At 41.5% G+C, this 18024-nt stretch overlaps 1 protein-coding gene across 1 annotated transcript in view; it reads left to right on the top strand.

The window, feature by feature from the left end:
• Positions 1 to 2405: 2405 nt before the first annotated feature.
• Positions 2406 to 18024, top strand: part of LOC135489506 (ras-related protein O-Krev-like) — a 37171-nt gene continuing 21552 nt past the window's right edge. Inside the window, exon 1 of the mRNA XM_064774892.1 lies at positions 2406 to 2669. The gene's annotated coding sequence lies outside the window, so the exon portion shown is untranslated. The remainder of the gene's footprint in view (positions 2670 to 18024) is intronic.

The following is an 18024-nucleotide window of genomic DNA, read 5'->3' as shown; positions in this document are numbered from 1 at the left end:
CCGTGGTCAATCACCAATTTCCATCGCACCAGTTACTCGCAAGACTAACCCGTATATCATATCCGAATTTCAGTTTCACTACTTGACGCATTCTTTGATGCGTCGCGGTCAAACATTGACAATTTAACTGCTAAAAGGCTTAAAAAATCAATTGTGGTCTTGTCTCCATTTACACTACATTTTGGGTCAATATAGTGAAAAATTTGAATGTGCTCAAATCACTCTAATTCATTTAGAATATTGTATTGCTGATGATTTAAGGTCAAAACAAGCTAAAATAATGAGAAAAAAACTTAATTTGACCCAAATAAGAGTCAACCTAACCCCGGTCTAAGTTCGGTTTCATTTTTACAAGTATTGTTGTGTTGCCATTCATTTTGTAATTTCTTTGAAACTACTTAGGCCTTGATTCTGAAAGTTGTGCCCTAAGCAGCAAAAATATTCCCAAATCACATCCTAAATTTTCAGCTCCATAACTTGCTTATTCTGGCCAGGGTAGGTCTTTGAATTTGGTGCTGTTGGCTGCAAAATCATGACTTTTTGTCGATTTTGTCCTCTTTCGTCGCTTTGGCACAGTTGTACCACTCTTTGAAATGTCTCTCATTTCTCCAAAAATGTCCAGATATGACTTTCCTTTGTTGGATAGTTGTGGGATGTCATCTACATTAGTTTGAAAAAATTCTCAAAATGTTAACCCCTGAAATGTACCTTCATTGAGACAAGACCACTAATGAATATTCATAGGTTGGAGGGTCGAGGCCTATCAATTAGACGAGTGCATGTTTTTTACTCTCAAGTACATATTTGGAGAGATATTGAAAAAATATTTGCTGTGGCAAGTCTACAGATATAAAGAAATTATTTGATGAAAAAATTAATTTCGAATTTTGCTAATTGGGTAATAGGGGGCGTGTTTTGAGTTTTTTCTGCCAGTTGGCTGAAAAGAGTGGAAATATCAAAGTCTATCTAATTTGTCGATTATAAAAAAATTTCCGTGGTCAATCACCAATTTCCATCGCACCAGTTACTCGCAAGACTAACCCGTATATCATATCCGAATTTCAGTTTCACTACTTGACGCATTCTTTGATGCGTCGCGGTCAAACATTGACAATTTAACTGCTAAAAGGCTTAAAAAATCAATTGTGGTCTTGTCTCATGTAGTTTTAAGCGACTGCGCATGGGTTTGACCTGTTTGCTATCGATGGGAAAATGAATACATGTATACTCAGTAGGCCTATTGCGCAGTCAAATAAAGTTTTTACCATGTCATCGTTTCCATGACAACCCTCAGCTTGATTCTCTACAAAGGTTGTAGGTATTTTTTTTCAGACACATTCGGCTACTAGCGCAGCATCCCGAGAGGGCAGTCCAGCATTCGACGACAGAAACCACGATAGAAATTATTCATTTCTTGAGCTAACGTCCAAGCCGTCACGTCGTTGCTCTGCGTTAAGATTTTATTTTTCGAGAAGACCTTATGATCACATGGTAAATTTTCATTTTATTGACAAATTGAGGAATCAATTATTAAAATGTGAATATTCGGTGACCTCCCAGACATCACCTCAAATGCTGAGATGAGGGGTATTCCCATTTTTCATTGTTTATCAACTTGGCACGGAGCCATAATGTGACGAAAACGTAGATAAATGCGTCTAATTATCACTGTTTATTTATAGAAAGGGCAGAAAAGGGTTGGTCAAAGCTCATTTTAGAGGTTATATAACGTGTCTAAACGAACTTTTTGCAATTTCTATCATAATGCCTCAATCAAGGTGATAATGATGTGATAACGATACACTATGAAAATTATAAATAAAAAGAATGGCGCTAATAACGTATCAGCTATCTGTTCATATTTTGCCACGTGTTATATTATGCAGTTAAGGGCTGTTTTAGTTTGTGAACATTTCGTATTCGCGGTGCACGGTGCTTGATTTGTTGTAATTCGTGTCAGTATGCGTCCTAGCCACGCTACTCCACGTGACCAGGTTTAGCCTACATCTTTCTAATCAGGCAGCCAATCAGCGCCCCCACTTCATCTAGTATTCTTTATATATCACTGTCTACTCTAGCGACAGCACTAACCGTTCTTCCCCCAACCTTTTCCGTCACTGACGCGAATAGCAACGCTGCTGCATTCATGATTTATTTACTGAAAGACTTCGGTATACTGATCTGATGTTGTTGGCGGTACAATGACAACGGGAAACACTGAGGTATGAACTGTGGTTAACTCACAAGGTAACAAGGATATATTCAGTTTTATACATCAGCGGAACATAAAAATCGACTGTCTCCCGATTGACCATTTTTCGGGAACTAAAGCTCTGTGTTATATATCACCTTGTCGGCGATTCAGTGTTTACACTCTGTTCGCGCGCGCATCTCGCGGGATCGAAGTTCTGAGAAACGGCGCTATGTGCGCTCCTCACTGACGGTTCTGCCAATCTCCGGCACACGCTCTGATCGATCGCCGGTATATGAACAAAGGTCCGAAGCAGCATCAGACAGTAGAGCAGTTGGAGTCAAGCTCCGCCAGGGCGACACGATCTTGGTCATTTCTCACGGAGGAGGCTATACACAGAATCGCGTTACGACATCGAATCCGTAGACTCCGGTAGCGGTATTGGTAAAGTGGTCGGAAACTGACTTGGCATTTTTCGGTAAGTTGATATTACTCCCCCAACTTTTTCTTTGATTAATTGTAGATCTTTGAGTGCCTTCGCTTGTGGGCGCGTGTTCATTACAATACACTTGACTCGATAACTTCTCGGACTACCTCAACTATTTTCTATCACCTCTTTTCTTTCAAAAGGAAAGTTTGTCTTTTTATGCTTCACGTCTATTGTTGCTATGAGGATACTCTTTCCTCATAGGATCTGACACCAAAAGTGGGAGTATAGCTCCGGCTGACTCAGGTTGAGATTACAAACTGGTGTGAAATAGCCCGGGTAATAGAACCCGATTCGCACTGTATTAGTGTAACGTTTTGATCAGGGTTAGCAACGTCCTCATGAAAAATGTTTGGTACTTGTAGTTTAGGTGTGCTTGCAAGCCTGTCGCACCCGTGTGATGGAAATCGAACTTCTTTAAAATGGATGAGTGGCCAAGTAAGGGTACAAGGGTTCCTCTGAGTGCGAATTGATGCGATTTCGCATGAATTGCACAACACATGCAATCCTTGCATTGTTGGTCGCAGTTCCGCAGGCGTTGTCGTAAAGATACCCCATCAAAATTAATGCTCTCATCCTTTGGTCGAGGTAAGGGTAGGTTCCCATTGAACATGCGATTGAAACAGCGCAAGCGAAAGGGTTTTGCCAATTCAAGCTACAATGCATCCAAACATTGCAGTAATGTGATGCGTAGTGAATGAAACTCATGCGAAATCGCGTCAAATTGCCTTTTTTTGGTCTAAGGGTGTGTTGCCACTGACCGCAATAGCTTCATTATAGCAGAGGGGATGCGTGATCACAGGACCAGATCCTTTGTCTGGGTGGGTGTGCAGGGAGACGTAGTAAAAGAAGCCGTAACGCCGGTGTTGTCGCAATCGCGTTCAGTAGTAACCTGGCTTAAATCTACCATAAACTACATCGTGATTTAGTGGCCGTGTTAGCCTCAACCTAATATCTATTCTTAAAACTAACTTGCATTCGAGAGAGACTGCCGTTAGTGTGACAATGCGATTGCGATATCAAGCAACCGGCAGTATGTTAACAGACCATTCATAACCGGTATCTATCGAAACGCCAATGAGCCTTTTTCCCCCGGCTTTTTTTTCCTACGTTTCTCTGCGAGAACAGAACGTGTGATGATTTATTCGCTCACTTTACGTCACTATAGGAGCTGTCAGTTGCAATTCGCGCGATATGTAATCAGTTTTATGTGTTTGTAAGATCGATCTAGTCGGGAAAGTAATAGTGCATGCGTTCGTGGTTTGTCAATTTAACAATTCATTGCCGTGCTATATACAGGGTGGCTGTCATTGATTTTTTAACTTTGGTCTTGTATCCCATTTCGGTTTGCTTTACATGTATTTTAAGTGCGCTGTTTACAAGCGGAAATGCGAGGAGGACGCCGTAATTGCGTAACGCCGAAAGTTCATACGGCGCAAGAAATGGTTGGAACCTCGTCCCCGGAGAATGAAATGGCGTCTGTCAACTAAATAACGTCGAAGTAATGCGTTTTTAGTGTAACGTTCTTATGATTTGTTTTATTACATTTATAGTGTCGTATCTTCCTTTGGTGGAAATGTAATGTTATGATGACATCCAATCGGGAGCATTTTTTGTCCAGCTGTGCCTTACATCACCCACACCTTTCCGGCCACGAGAGCATTGTCAGTGAAAGAAAGGATATCAGTATATTATTGATGCTTTTATCATTAGCCCATTGTTGCCATGCCAAACTGTTGTTTCCAGGTCGTCTTGATAGAACTCGGCAACTCTGCCCGATCAATGACATCGATACAAATATGGGGTTAGTTTAGCCTTGTTAAGGATGAAAAAAAGAAACCAAAATCATTAATTGTTCCGCGCACAAAATGCCGGCAAGACTTTTTGTGACAGAGCATTCTACATGGCCGCTCCAAGCCTTCGGAATACCCCCTCCGACGTCCCTGTGTTCCGCAGGGCTGACTCAACTCTATCTTTAAGGGCTCATGCTAAAAACTCATTTGTTTAGAAGTTTCTTTTAAGAGCGCCGGAGAGATGAGGAAATTGTTTCCTCGAGTTAGGCGCTGCACAAATTATTGATTGACTGATTGAACATCGTCCCTTAAGATCGATCAGCAAGTTTTTCATGGTTATGAAAATACCAGTTGTAAAACAGATCTCGATTGCATCACCATATATTTTGGCGGCGCCGGTAGTTACATCTTTATCTTATTGAAGATAGTATTGGGGAAAAGAGCTGCTTCATTTTTGGTATCCTTTTTCAATATATCGTTTGTAATAAACATCGCAACAAATGGCTGCTTGTCGAAATAGCCTGCCATGTGATATATTAATATGATATATCAATATGTTATGTAATACAATGTATGTTATATCAATATTTTATATTATTTGGTGTATGTTGTGGTTATTGTTTGCCTTAAAATAGATCTGTTTATTTTGATGCGCGGTTACCAATCGTCCGATCGTTTGCAAAGACGATATTAGATTCGAATTATAGTCTCGAAACTTTCTCCGCTAAACATGCTAACAGACGACGGAAGAAGCGGTGGCATCTCGTGTGTTTGCATTGATAGATGACGTCGCTCAATTTCTTTTTGTTCGTATTTCAGGATAGCCTAACTTCCCTTTTACTTTTTTTGGATACTTTGCACGGTGTTGTTTTGATATGATTCTAGATGGTTAAAGACCACCGCTTGCAAGTTCAGGGTCATTTTTTTACAGCTGCGCTATTGCATTCGGAGCACAGTTTTTGTTATTTCTATATCATCATTTAATTGAACTCAAAATAAGATAACAAAAATTCCTGTATTATCAGAACGTATGCGGTGATAGTGTAGCTGCCAAGTTCGGCGAAAAAAACCCTGGCATTTGGTACATTTTACGACCTTAAGATTATGATGAATGCTTGAAGCGTCCTTACCGTTGAGGTGCCGTGCGTATTTTTTGTCAATTGGTAGATTGTTTATTCAACATTGTCAGATTGCCTGCAAGCAAACCCATTTGTTATTGATAAACTCCGAGGAGATTTGTGTAAATCCAGTAACATTGATGTGAAAATCGTTTAAACAGTCGCCCCCTTTTTCAGACAAAGTGAAACCTATTTGACTGTTTTGAACATCTGGAAAATCGTTTGTCGCGTGGGAGTAGTCACGTGATTATGATTAGGCCAATCGCGTTCCTTGATACAAACAAATGATTTCTTTAGGTATTGGTGGCTCGAATTGAGTTTCGGAAATGATTAGTACCTTTTATTCCTTATGTTAAGGTCATGTTGGCATTTTGCTTAATTCCTGAATACTGGCGTAGCATAATTTGATAAGGTCATAGTAATTTTACTAAGTGGCAGTTACGATGCGATTCATCTTTAGTGTGCACGGTCGTGGTAAAAGTGTATTTTTGTTGTGTTCGATTAATTTCACCACGCCTACACTGTGTAAGCGCCAGGCACAGCGTCCGTTAACCCCGGTGACGTCACAACTAGCTCCTGTCGCGCCTGAAAAAGAAACCACCTCCTCTAGTCGACTTTAGAAGTAAATGCCATTGTCCACTGTACGAAAAAGAAAGAACAAATTGGCCCTCAGTAGTTTTCGCACAGCGCGGGGCTGAAAAGGATATGGACATTTACTTCTGAAACCGACTGTAACGCGGTTTTCACACCTCAAAGATTAAATAAATCTTGGAACCTAAACTATCGCTGTATTGGGAAATCTCCAAATGCTTATAACAGTAAGGGAACATGATCTAAGTAAAAGTTAAATAGGTATGCCCGCTCGCATATCCGCCAGTGTATCATGCCTAAAATAGCAATAACAATGCAAGAAATATTATAACTCTGTCATAAACGTATATATAGCCACAGGTCCGTTGGAATTCCCCGTATTTTTCACAGATACCAAAATATCACGAATGGCGTCACAACTGTTTCTCATCATGTGTATTGAATTACGAACGACATCGTTTTCGCCTCTGGCAAAACAATAGCATGTAAATAAACTTGCAAGTGCATTTTTGCTGATCGACTACATGATTGGGATAACCTTTAAGCGCAATATGCCAGAGTTGTGGTTATAGGGGACAAATGGCAACATAATAGTATCGGAAACTGAATGTTATTACAATGAATTTAGGCGCTAGAGCCAGTACGAACATTTTTTGCTTGTTTTACCGTTAACATTTATTGCTTATGTCATTTGGGATGTATGTCCGTTGTTGAAGAACAGGCAGATTTTAACTGAAGACAAACTTTAGGCGCACCACTGACATTCACAGCTCAATGTGGAACCGAAAGTCGCTGCACGATTTTCCAGGTGCCCATGATCCCATCAAATTTCATTCCCAAATCACCTTCCAAATCAGTCAAAATGGTAATGTAGCAACACAAGCAAACTACAATGCGCTTTCCATTTGCCTAAGCTTCCTCCAAGTAAACAGTGCGTATTTACCCCGCAGATTATTTGCAAGTGCAATTCCTTCCACAATCAAATATCGGCGGTCACCCGTCACCATCGACATTCGATCAACAAAGCCGGAGCACTTGGTGAATCAGGGAGCAGAATCGATATGAAATTGCTTGCCATGCCTAACTTGCAAACTCGGGTTCTCGTGCCCTCTGCCAAAATTCTTGCACTGCACCGATTAGTACCAGTAAATGGTGCAAGTGCCACGCAATAAATAGCCCTTCAATTTAGCCCAGATAATAGCGTTATCTTCTCATTGTTTCGTGGTAAAAAATAAAGTGCAGTTTGGGTGAAATGTATACGACTTATTATAATTTAGTTGAAAATCTCAAATTCAATTTAAAAAAAATTTAAAAATTCCAACGTACGGAATATACAAGAATACCGTTGTGCATGCTTGAAGTGTATTATTGCAGTAGAGGCGGGCGGAGTCCTTTCGTGTCGCCATTTGTATTCATTTCAGCTAAATATAAATCACTATTATTAGATCGTGACAGAAATAGTCCGGTAACTGTCACATTTATTTCCCAAAATAGAACAGGATATTGACTTTGGTACCTGTGACAAGGTCTGATAACAGTGTCGCACAGAAAAGCAATATCGGAATATCGATTCAATCTCGCTCCCATGGTGGACATAATGATGCTAGCGATATGACTTCCAGACATGCACAGATATCGTCAGTAAAAGAGTAAACATTTCATCCTCTTACAACTCGAAGTATCTAAATATCTAAATAACCGGGCTTTTCTTCACAAATGAAATAGCTGATTTTTTGCTGATTCGTCCTTTGCGTCAACTCCTGCACATGCATGTCACTGAACAATGCAATGCACTACGATCATGATGACTTGCCTGAATAATACCACCTCTTGCACCTGCGTGTCACCTATACAATGCATGTACACGTCAAGCTGCCTAAACATGCGTGTCACTTTCAAACAATGCATGTACCGCGAAGAACTGCCTGAACAACCTCCCCTTGTGCATTTGTTTCACCTATTATACAATGTATGTACTACGCGTCGAATTGCCAGAACATTACATCACGACCTGTAAATTTGTATCAACTATCGAACATGCACAACGATGAATTGCCGTGCCTGCATGTAAACACAACGTCGATACATGTCACTCCGCATACAGCGCATTCTGTATCACATGCTTAGCACTATTAATAAATATGTCGTGTCCGTGTCTGTGTCACATTCATGTCACATTGAGCAAGTTATCATGCATATCACGATCAACCTCCTAAACAAACCGTTTTTATATCATGTCACCTACACCATTACCGGCGGAAATCTTCTTATGATGCTTTATGCAATAGGTTTTACCATCTCCTACCAAAGATAGATGCCGTTCATAGTATCAATCCTATATCAAGAAAGTCAGGAGCGTGGCTATTCCCTGTAGATTGCTAATGGAGCTGTTGCGTGTCTCCCGTCAATTGATATAAAATGTCTGATAGAACGCCCGAGTCGTCCATTAGCGCTGTTTGGAGCATGGTCGTGACAACGCCTACACTGACCCAAGACAGGGACTACTGCGCTCTCCATGTGGCTTCTGTCTATGCGTTAATCATGACCAGATCTTATCAGTGCCAATTCTTTTAAGATGGTCACCAAGAGGGTTTCTACAATATCCTCCTTCTGCGGCTGCTCACCAAGATTGGAAAAACGTGGCCGGAAGCATAGAGAAGAAAATGTCAAGTATTAGGGAGGTTTCGCAACCGCCCGGTTAGGCCCTTCGACGACGTTTATCTATTGTTCAGGTAAACTCACACAATAAACGTCGTCGTAGGGCCTAAACGGGTGGTTGCGAAACCTCGTCGCAACCACCCGTTTAGGCCCTACGACGACGTTTATCTATTGTGTGAGTTTACCTGAACAATAGATAAACGTCGTCGAAGGGCCTAACCGGGCGGTTGCGAAACCTCACTATTATACATGATTTCACGACGTTTAGTCCGGTAACCGGAAAAACGCTGACCGACCGACCTACCGACCTACCAACCCAAGGAGTTTTGTAGTTGAGTCTCAGGTCTCATAGGTCAATTGATATATACAACCCACGATAGCAGGTCATGTGAAATGAAATTGTAAACAAGCGCACGTGCGCTGTTCAAATGACAACAAATGCATGTTGCGCGTTGCAGTTCATGCATTGCATCGGTCGAGACACTCGAGTAGGAAAACTACAGTGCATAGATTAGGCCCAAATCATGTTTTTATATCCACCGACCATGTAGACAAAGCATATCTTTAGAGTATCGTTATCAGTTCCTTACCGCGTGGGTTCGTTTTCCCGGTATAATTGACTGAAGATGCTGCTGTCAGACATGTCGGAATCCATCACGTCCAGTGCGCTGGGCACTACACAGATACATGTGCTATAGAAAAGCGAAAGGGATATGACGGTAGGTCGGTAGGTCGGTCGGTCGGTCGGCGTTTTTCCGGTTACCGTTTAGTCCTGTATCATAAAGGAAATCAGTTTTTTATCATTTGATTCTTTTTTCAAATGTGTGGAGGTTAAGACTAAGAGAGTTTACACGAACGAGAACGATATGTACACGTACCACTGTATCATGAACCTCATTATCTTATACTCCCTTCAAACGTAGCCGGGGACTGTGGCACCCATTCTCGTCCTTTGCCTCCCCGGCTTTGAACGAAAGAGGCGGGGCGCACCTGAAATGCACTTTATTCCAGCCATAATCAACGTTTGTGATATAACGCACTTTCCAGCCGGATCAACTTTGTCAGCATCATATAGCCCCAAGTATTTCCGTGTATAGGCCGAACGCACCGTTTCGTTCCATTTGGACTGAAGACCTACATGAGTTGTTTTCCCAGCCTTTGTCTTTGAACTGAAGTTATTGATACTGCAACGGTTAACAAATCTGTCCTGATTATTATTGAACTCTTAGATTGGACGGGCAGATATATATTCATCTTACTGTCCGCCCTTGCTTTCGTTAATCGTTGTCCAGAGTATCAAGTCCGGGTTCTCCAAGTTATCTATCATATTTCAATTATAAATTGCAACTTTTTAAGCGGCTGGCTGTAAGAAGCAAGCTTTTCATAATCAAACTGAAGACGTTAGATAATCTTTATCACTATCAAGCGATTGATAACTAAATCTGGGGGATTAATTAACGGTACCCTGGACGTCAGCTTACCTGTGTAACAATGCCGCCAGTTCTGCCGCGGAGGCGTTATAACTCCCTGGAAATCACGTCCTCCACTCTCCGAATCATATTTGCAGTAATTATCACTTTTTAGGCGTCTCGCTGCAAAGGACAAACAATAATCTTGCCTCGATATCACTTTCTTAGTGTCATGTTTGTAATACATATCATTGTGTATCTCTTGTTATACATCACACTTTATCACATTGCATGCAATGCCTGCTTAGCCATTGGAGACGAATGTCTTCATTTTTATCCTAAGCTGCTAATTAAGATAACATTATATCATTCTTTAGTGCGATTACTTAATTGTAAATAATACTCCGCTATCCCCTCCGGACAATACATGTTATTTGCCTTTCGAAAAATGTGACAGCTCTCTGGTAGCAGTAATATTCGAATTCTGCAACGGACAGGAAAGGTTACTGTCTGGCGCATCATGTTATGAAAAGGGCGGCATAAAGGGAAATATCTTCTAATAAGCCTTTAGGAGCAGTTAAAGTGGTCCTGCCCTGTCATCCGGCAGGTTGTCAATTTGTTTCTCAAAAACCGATTTAGGGTGAATGGAACAAAACATCACGAATTCTCTCTCCGAGCAACAATGGGCAATAAGGATGATCTGTTATAAGAAAATTGCTCTATCATTCGCTCGCTGTAAAGTCGATCGACCTGGGAATTGGGCGAAATGCAGTAAAATAGCCCAATCTGCCTACCAACCGTAAATCGAGGATCCTTCTCTGTTTGATGAGGTGGAGAATATCCGACACTTTACGAAGTTGATGATTTGATGTCCGTTTCAAAGTTTGACCTCAGGCTGCTCTACCCACATCCAAGTTATATTCTTCCCCCGGCGTTTTTCTCAATGCATGCATTAGGGATTTATTCGACTTCTTTGACTGTCGACCACATAACCGCCCACTGTGGCATATACGGACCTCTTTTGCTAATGGAAATTCTTTAACCATTTAAAGTTACAGCAATTCATAAGGATCAATATACTTTATACATTAAGTATTATTTTTTCGGCGTCTCGTTTGTATACGTGTGGGTTTTATTTCAGCAGAGAATTACCAGTTTAATAAGCAGAGCGGGGAATCATGCCGCTGGAAGACGTATCTGTAGGGATGTATAATAGATATTTCTTCACTTTCTAAGCGGAAAACGATGATTTGGCATCGGTTCAGTGTTGCCCTAACCTTCATTCGCCCACACGCTTTCCTTGATTTGTGTTCTTTCGGCGGCTTTAAGGCTTACTCTGTTTGAACGATTGTCGGCCTAGCATCCGCCCACCACCCTGAAAAAGGATATATACGCTAATGGAAAATCATCAACTATCAAACACCTGACCACATATAGAGCGACTTTTGCCCCTGGATCACTTTAGCATAAGCGAGCAATAGGCAAAGATTGAGAAATGCCGTAGCAATCGAGAATGTCGAGTCTGCCTCCAAGTGCTCTGGCAGAAGCTTGGTATGTTGAGAAACAATGAAACAACTTGTTTGTATCAGTTGCGAGGACCTTGCAAGGTTCGGCAAAGCTGTAACCCCGCAATTCTAAGTTAAACTTTGGAGGGGCGGGGGGCAAAAGTCAGGGGTTGCTCGTCGAATATACGCCGCCCAGCGCACTATTGAAGAGCCTGCAACTTTCTCATCCAGGGTAGTAACAGTTCCTTAGATCAATCATCTGAAAGCGATTAAACCGTAAAAACGGCAAGGTTAAACGATATGTCATCGTTGATCATTAAAGTGACATCGCTTCCAGACTGCCAAGTCACTTAGCATTTTAATCCAACTATTAAAGCGTCGCAACTCAATAACTCCAGATAGAGTAGGTTTGGGTTGCCTCGATTAACTGATCTTACGCTTATATAGACAATTCCATCATCATTTCAAAAAGCTTACTTTGTATGAGGTTACGGGTGCCTAATACTCTGTAAAGTACATATTTCAGCAATGAACGCTGCTTAATACTGACTTTGGTACATGTGAGGTTGCAAAAAGATCCGTGTCACCATCCTCTTACACAATCTTCTAATCTATCTACTCGAAACGATCCTAAAGAAATTGGGCAAATCTAACGCTTTTGAGCACATGGTAGTTATGCCTCCCGTATGTCACTGGCAATCTTGTGTTTGGTCATGGTAATTTTGCCCTTGGCAACATGTACACCTTAAACAAACTGCCTTAAATATATATGGAAGTTTATCTGACGGAAATTCTGAAAACGGTCCTTGTATTTACAAAACTGTTGAGATAAAATATCCAGGGTCCCAAACATCATATTTGACATACTCTCTGTCGCGCCGAATGTCCTCCTGGGGATCCCGGCGCACCTGCTGGCACTATTCGGAAAAGCGATATTGCAGACTATATCCAGGGTACAGAACATCAAGGGCAAATAAAGTAAACTGGCACCTTTTGATCCATGTAGGCTATCCAGACTCGACTCATTAGCTTTGAATAGCTGGAACCTTTTCTAAATTCTCCTTGAGACAATGTACCTTGATGCAGGGGCATTATACAGACAAAGGTCTGACATGTGATGCTGCAGGGAAAAGTTTTCAATCATATTTTACTTAGCTGTGTGATGGCCGTTTGGTGATGAAGCCCTGATCATGATTATGCAACAGAGCAAAGTTACCGTCAACTGTATTTTCTAATGCAACTGGACATTCCTCTGCCTTACCGATTTTCCAGGCCAGGCTACGTTGCACATGGACCACTGTTGACGATTGTCGAACGAACCCCACTAACTACTCAGCAAACCGGCCACCGACATGTTGGCATCTGTACTCGAGCACTAATGTCCATTATCACCTCGGCGAAAAAAAAAATGCTGCTGGTGTGATGAATTACGTCGTTGGGAAATGCAATGACTTTTAATAAAGGAAATAGTGACTGATGAGAAAAAAAGTTGTGAAGAAGGTACTTACCTTCTGTGCGACAGAGGAAACAACCAAAAGAAGGAAATAAGTGATTCGTTATAGAAACAATCTGATAAAGGTTATATGAAATCCTCATTAAGGCGCAGTTGAGGTATTCTTTATAGGCCGAGTTCAAGTTTTCATGTTACATGTATACGAGTGGTTTTTCACTTTTTTAAGAGAGCGGGCCGCATATGATTCATGATGCCTGTTTTTACCGTCATCTTGTGTCCTGTCATATTTTCAAGCCTGTTCTGGTTGCCTGCTTTAAATGGCCGGTAAATGTCGGACACCATCCGGACGCTAGATGGCGTTAAATGGTTATTTTCTCATCCAAAACGTATAGTATGTATTCTGTAGTGTACACGTATACAGTGTACGTGATTTGTATTGCGTTGCGGACCTTCGTAAATGCGTTGCTTTTCTACCTATATGCGAGGCATGTATAAGTCAACTTGTGACGTTACATCTTTCAAACAGTCACAAATCCTATTGTAATTAGCCACAGAGATCTTAGAAATAGGCCCAGATTCATCATCTATAAGATGTAAACAGCATTTCATGGAGGCTGCCATTTTGCCTCTTTGTTGATGAAACAAAGGAAGCTGATTGGTTAATGAGGTCTTCCGGAGCGCTCTGTGATTGGAATTTTGAACTACAGTCAGTGTAAAACAAAGACTTCAGATTGGCACCTGGTAGAGTTTTTAAATGACTGTTACTAATTAATGTGCAAGTAACTTTTCCAGAAAAATGGGTTTCTAGGACACGTTTATCATTATCTAGAAGATACAAGTGTCAGATCATGGTTCGGTGTAATGTCAAACGAAACTTTACAATTTCATGGCATGCCCCATGGCCTAACAGCTACCTGCCTGTGGGCATACTTATGAACCATACCTTAAAGAAGGCAAAAGAGTTCAGAAAATTATGTATTCTTGATAGAGACCATTGGCGAGTACAAGAAAAATCCACAAAGTAATACATTTCTCCAGAAGAATGCAATCGTTAGAGGCCATAAAACAACACAACAATTGTATGCCTAGCGCATCCTCAATGATGGTATCACAAGACATTGCACACATCATCATAAAATGGGGTGTTTGTTGTATATCGGATGGCTTAATGTTCTCCAAGGATCTGCTTTAGGACGTCTGGGTGAATTGCGCGATGAGAGGTTTGGTTTTTATGGACAGCTCTGCGCAGAAGGAATCTGGAGGTTGTTGTTTTCGCCTACTGACCAGAGGCTTGCCGGATGATTACGACATATGTCATTTTGGTAAAAAAGTCTTTTCCACTCCCGAGTACGAATTCGTCTACACTAGACCACTTTGAAGGAGGATGAAAGTTCTAAACTATACAACAATAAAATATCGTCCGATCAATGCAGTGATTGAAATGGTTAAGAACGTGTTTCTATCGCACAACAGGGAGTTATTAACACTTTTTTGCCAACGAACTTCGTAGAATTTATTCCATGCAGACATCCAATCATTCATGCTTTTAATGCGAAAATTTTGACGACACGTACCATTTCATAATAATTTGAATAAACGGTCAATTAAACACAGATTTGGAAAATTTGATGGCAATATCGTAAAATTAATCGTGAGTGTTAGTCGAGTTTAACGATCGCAATATTTTCAAATCGAATATATCTGCCAGTGGAATATAAAATAATGCTTCATTTTGCGTTGCATGCCTAGTGATACTTGCAAATTTTTATCCAGTGTTCCAAAAATGTTGATATAGGGCCAATGGCTTGGAGCTATGATGGTCGATGTGCATAAAACCTGAATCAGCATGTTCAGATAAATTGGATCGGAAAATGTGATCGGCTGTACGGCGACTGATCAGGATGCATCTTCCGAGGAGCTATCAGAAATCGACAAGATTATGATAATCAACTCTACAAAATGTTGGCAATGGCTAATCTCCTGAATTCATGAATGGACAAGGCAGCAACGTGTAGATCATGAGTAAACAAGGAAGGAAATATGTATGGCTAATAAATCAGCAACTTCTCGCAGAAACTAGATATTCCATAAGAAAAGAAAAATTGGAAAAAATGTGCAAATCAGCCTAGTAACTACGCACCCCACAACGAGATCTCAGATATTTGGGTGGTCGAGCGCTCCCGGCAATCTGATATAACCCATCAAGCGATTTTCAGAGGGGGAATAGGTGAGACTTCCGGTTGTATTTTCCTATCAGAAGGACTCTACCAGCAGCGTTCAAGCATTGTCCTCCTCAGCCAATACCCGGCGAAAGGTTGGAGTGTAGCTTCGTCTTTTGATCGAACGGAGCGATCAACCATCAAAATACAAGGAAATCTTGCAGCGAGGTTATTACTGACCGCCTTTAGCTATTCCCTCTGTTCACCTCCTCGGGGTGAGAAAGCAACAGGTGCCGTAGTCAATGGTAACTCTTCTCACGATATCCCTCACTTGATGCATTTGTAGAATTGTACTGACCCCAGTAGAAACACACCCAGTCCACGATTTCTTTGAATCCCATCCTTACCACAATCCGGCCTCTTCCTGCATGCTTAACCTGATCTAATTTCTAGTCCATACGTCTCTGGTCTGGGCATCGCCTGCGTCAGTACCTTCATCCGATTATCGCGACCAGTGTAATCTCTGGCCCATGATATGTCATAGGTGTACTGCATGACTGAATTAAAGGGGAATATTGGCAAAGCCTGAAGGATCTGAATATGTTTAGGGGATTTAAAGATGCAAGGTGTGTGTGTGGGGTGGGGTGGGGGGGGGGGGGGGGGTATTCTATCATTCGTTTTCTATTAATCCACCTAGCGAAGGCCACTATAAACGATGTGCAGAGAATGATAAGCGCGGTGAAAATTTCTGAGATTCTAGACTCCAAAAACGATGCCAAGAATGCAATATGCACAGCATGTTTTTGTGGTAATAAATCTGCTGAACGCTACTACAACAGTCCCGGGGATAATGAACGAGATGTGTTAACACTGCTCGTGATAGTGCATTAATAGTCTTTAGTCTTAAACCAAACGGCAAAGAGGTTTGTGTGCTGCATGAAATAAAAGAATATGATATTGCTGAATGGATGTGTTACTGTGAGACCCTCGACTTGGAAAACAAATGCTAATGCAATCTCCATCGCACTTGTGTGCAGGTCAAGTGCAGTACGGTCGAAATCAAATGCTGTGAGTAGCAACCTCCGCATGTCAATCGCCGGTTACTGGTTGTTGAAACCGCTAATCCGTTCTCTCAAACGAGATCTAACACACATTTTGCCTTAAACCAATGACTACTTTATGATTACTATGTAGTACACACCGTGCATGATCTGCAGCGGTGATCTATACAGGTGTTAAGGTTTTTATCACCAAGGTGGTAAATACGTAAATGGCTTGTCACGACTTGGCAATTTGGTGAGATCGATAGTAATCAGGGGACATGAAGTAGATCGAGTAGTTGTCACGAAAGTGGCGCTGGAAATCTCGACCTACTCCTCGTAAATGCCGCCCCCGCGATTTTCCAGGTTCTGCTAGTTCTTCACTCTACCCACTGTTCCGTAATCCTTGCCCGCCTTCTTACTTGCTACACCTTTTGCTCCGAATCCTCTAAATACCTTCCTTAGCGGACACCTCTCTGTAAACCGGACACCCTCTTTATTAAGGGCGTAGATTCAGTTTAGGAATTGGGTATTTCTGCTGGCGTCCGTTGCTATATAGTTGACACCAAACTACGTATCAATCACAATACTATCAGCGCCATCTATATTCCTTCCGGTCTCGTTGGCATTTACAGGTGTGGCACTCGGCCATCTTTGATTCAGGACGAAGGCAGGAGAGTATAGGTGCTACTATTTCAAAACTAAAATTGCAATGAAGTGATCGCCTCATTTTACTATGATCTTGTGTAAAGTAAGTTTCTCGACTTTTGATGTTACCACGGATGTATGTATAGCGCTGAGTCTGTGATGTGACAATCCATCAGCTGCCATCTTATCGACCGGAGGTGAAAAAATGTAAGACACCCTGAATTGCGTTAGCCATGTTATCTAAGCGAACTATGTATTTAATGGTCAACACCGAGAACGTTGATTAAGTTCGTTGAAGGGGCGCATCTGGGTAAGGTATCAGATTTAAAAACAGCGTATAGAGATTAGACTGCTGAAATTATCGAACAGCGTGGGCGGAACAGTTGCAAATTGATTGAATTTACTGACGAGAGAATTTGATTGCGGCGAACATCTCTGCATGAAAATATTTTGGGTTAGGCTATAAGGAAGGGTTCATTATCACAAATGATGGGAGCGGATCGAATCAGATCGGCCTGATAAGGTCACTCTTTTTGCGCCGGAGCAATAAAGTGTGATTATTACGCGCTAGTAATCGTGTGGCGTGACCTTTCCGATGCTAGCTCATTACGCTTTGAGTGGTAGCATGGTTATTGGGTTAGGTCTAGTGCCTTGTAATAGCTATTTAGCCACCCACTACAACAGCAGTACTTGCAGGGGTTACCGCCGTGGTGTGATACATGCTTGACGTTCTTGTCATGGCATTTCTTCAAGCTACGCAATTCCGGCATGAAATATTTTTCTTGCGGGAGAACTGTACTGATCGAATGGAACATACTTGATCTACGCGCTAGATGGAAGACGAATGAGTAGATTGGCCATGCCCGCTATTTCACTAAAAATGGGGAACAACCTAAAACGTACACCGGTCCGACAACAATTCTCGATGCTCGTAGAGTTTCCATGATGGGTCGAATAATTTATTCGAGTCCA

The sequence above is a fragment of the Lineus longissimus genome, chromosome 1 (genome assembly GCF_910592395.1).
Source record: "Lineus longissimus chromosome 1, tnLinLong1.2, whole genome shotgun sequence".
Taxonomy (NCBI): domain Eukaryota; kingdom Metazoa; phylum Nemertea; class Pilidiophora; order Heteronemertea; family Lineidae; genus Lineus; species Lineus longissimus.
Note: the sequence above shows the minus strand (reverse complement) of the source record. Positions and strands in the feature narration are given on the sequence as shown.